Source organism: Cyprinodon variegatus, unplaced genomic scaffold (genome assembly GCF_000732505.1).
Source record: "Cyprinodon variegatus isolate N-32 unplaced genomic scaffold, C_variegatus-1.0 Scaffold2682, whole genome shotgun sequence".
Classification (NCBI taxonomy): domain Eukaryota; kingdom Metazoa; phylum Chordata; class Actinopteri; order Cyprinodontiformes; family Cyprinodontidae; genus Cyprinodon; species Cyprinodon variegatus.
The window spans coordinates 8,381-11,522 of record NW_015153135.1 but is presented as its reverse complement, the minus strand read 5'-3'; the positions used below and the strand labels follow the sequence as shown (position 1 = coordinate 11,522).

Here is a 3,142-nt window from a genome sequence, read left to right as displayed (position 1 = left end):
CTGCTGATATAGAAAAAATAACAATGTTGATGTTTGTTTTATTTTTCCAATTAATTTTGCTCCTAAAGTCATTAAATACCAAAAGCTGGTTGATATAATGCATCTGAATTTGTGACTCCACAAAACAGAAAGACTTTTCATGGTTACAGATAGAAATATTCTTATTTATTACAGACCTTATAGTCTTTTTCTCTTCATCTCTTATTTGTGCTTTTCTCTTTTAAGACAAATATTATTTCTTAGCTTTAAATAAATGACCATTCTTGCTACTGTTCTTTTTTATGATCAGTAAAATAAGTCTTAATTTATCAAGCAGAATTTCTCAACCTATTTTATTCTAATCAGTTTAGACATATTAAACATTTTTAGAGTCTCATTTACGATGATATAAGGTTTTGACAGACCTTACCTTTGCTCTGGTAGTCCAGGATAATTAGTTAAACTTTCAGGATGAACTTTAAACATGTCACTCTCACAGAGACACAGCTGGGTGAAGGAGACACTGCTGTGGTTTCATCTGCCTTCCTGAAAAACTGTTTCTCCCAGAATAAAATCCACCTGAAAGAGAAACAGAAACACTCAGATGTGGTTCAGTCCCAGTGTTCCCAGTTAGCTGCTCTCTAACCTGTCCTGTAGATCAGGAAGCTGATCCTATATAAACTTGATTCTTTATAACCATTAGCAGCTGGTTTAAGTTAAAAACCTTAAATAAAACTGACATTTTAAAACAAACTTTATTCTAAAGGAAAACGAAATGATTCGTAATGAAACTGAGTCCTTATAGATGGTGATGGCTGAGAGCAGGAAGGATCTCCTGATGAGGTCTGCATTACAACGTATCTGCAGAAGCTCCTGACTGATTAAACTCTGTAATTGTTTTACAGCCACGTTAGGATTGTCTTTGTCTGTAGAGATGAAATAAACAGATACTGTGGAAGCAGAGCGGGACTGAAGAGGAAATGGTAAATGGCATGTACTTATATAGCGCTTTTTTCAAGTTAGGAGACTTGACCAAAGCGCTTTACACTACATTAATTCACCCATTCACACACACTGATGGTGGCAAGCTACATTGTAGCCACAGCTGCCCTGGGGCTCACTGACAGAAGCGGGGCTGCCGTACACTGGCGCCACCGGGCCCTCTGACCACCATCAGTAGATGATGCAGGTGAAGTGTCTTGCCCAAGGACACAACGACACTGAAAGTCGGAGTCGGGGCTTGAACCGTCAACCCTTTGATTTCAGGGCAAACTCCTACATCCAACGCCACATTCGCCTATTAAAAGGAAAGAGAGAAGGAGGAAGTTGAACCATCTCCTCCATCAGTTATACTGGGAAAAGTGAGATCTGTGGCAAACAAGATGGTTAAACTTTAAATGCTGACAAAAACAATGACTCATTGCCAGGGATGAACCCAGTAAGAATTTCTGGTTTAAAATACATTTTAGCCAGACGGGAACTTCTCTCCATTTTTCCATTTGTAAATCACAAAAGAAGGACTCACCAAGACACAATTACATCCCTACTACTCAGATCTGTACTTAAAGATGTCATCAGAAGATAAGAATTATATTAGACGGCGTGCAGATGGCGCATCAGTTAACGCGCATGACCCACGTATGGAGGCTAGTCACCGACCTGGATTTGAATCCGGCCTGTGGCCCTTTGCCGCATGGCCCTTCCCCTCTGTCATACCCCCTTTCGTCAGCCTACTGTCGAAAAAACTATCCACTAGTGCTGCAAAAGCATAAAAAAATAAATATATATATATATATATATATATATATATATATATATATATATATATATATATTATAGATACCTATAAATATTTACAAATTCTATCTAACTGAACTTACATTTTAACAATTTATACAATTAGTAGTTCATATCTGTAATTACATTTCTGCAAATTGAAATATAACTTTTATGCCAAGAATCTTCATTCCGGATAGTTATATTTTTTAATACATTTTTGATAAATGAAATGATTATTCCGACCAGTACTGGATAATGGAGATCTTTAAAGTGTATTATTCACCTTCTAGGTGAACAATGCTGGCCAGGATCTTGTAGCCACCAATGATCATTTTCATGCTGGTGATATCGTCATCTAAAGCTTTGCATAAATTCTTAGTGCCAGTGTCTCTAAATTACAGAATGTTTTTAACATAATTGAGAGGATTTTCTACAATCTGAAATTACTTAATGCTAGTGTAACATGATATAATTCTCAAGAGCAATCTGCAGAGAGTCCCCCAAAGATCACTTTTCAAGAACCAGATATTAAAAGTTTAATCTTTTAAACATCTAGGTATTTTAATTGATGACAATCTTAATATTAAAGCATATGATGATCATTTAGCTAAAAAGCTTAGACTAAAACTTGGCTTTTACTTTAGAAATTGGCAGTTTTGTTTTTCAATGCAAAAAAAAAAAACGTGTTACTGCAAAATGAATAATTCAAGTATTAAAACTACTGGACTCTGGTTATCATGCCTCCTTCAGGTTGATCACAAACTGTAAGCCTCACACTTACCAATGTGAACATTGCAGATGTGGGCTGGTCAGCCCTGAAGAACCGTAGACTCACTTATTGGTTCTTTTAAGTAATTCCCCTCTGAGATTATTAAAGTATGTCTGATTCTGATTTATAAGGGTATTCTTTATAATACCTTTATAAGTTAACTTATTCGGCCCTACTAATATCTATGTGAATATATTCAAACAAAAGCAGCTGAACTGAAATCTTTACAGGCATAACTATCGCTGCTACTCTCTGTAGCAAATGTCCACAGAGAAGCTGGTGAAGCGACATCTCAGTAATCTGCCCAACAACAACTGGAACAATCTACAAACAGCCTGGAAATCAAAAGAACTGGTCCCAATAGGCCAGTTTATACTCTCACTGGCTACGTTTACATGGACACAACTAATCGGATTGAAGGCCTGATCAGATCAAAAATGTTTCATGTAAACATGTCAGACTGAAGATTCTAATCCGATTCGGTCCGATCGGATCTAAATTTAATTCCGAATGAGCGAGGTGGTTTTTGCCGATCGCCATTCCGATTGGCGTCCACGTAAACACCCATTCGGATCTTGAGAGTAAAATAATTTTCACTGCGCATGTGTGCGACGT

At 36.9% G+C, this 3,142-nt stretch overlaps 1 long non-coding RNA gene across 1 annotated transcript in view; it reads right to left on the bottom strand.

Moving 5' to 3' along the window:
• The window catches only part of LOC107081018, an 11,400-nt gene that overhangs the window by 5,364 nt on the left and 2,894 nt on the right, over positions 1–3,142 (bottom strand). The window contains exon 2 of the long non-coding RNA XR_001481016.1: positions 410–558. This is a non-coding gene — a long non-coding RNA (uncharacterized LOC107081018). The remainder of the gene's footprint in view (positions 1–409; positions 559–3,142) is intronic.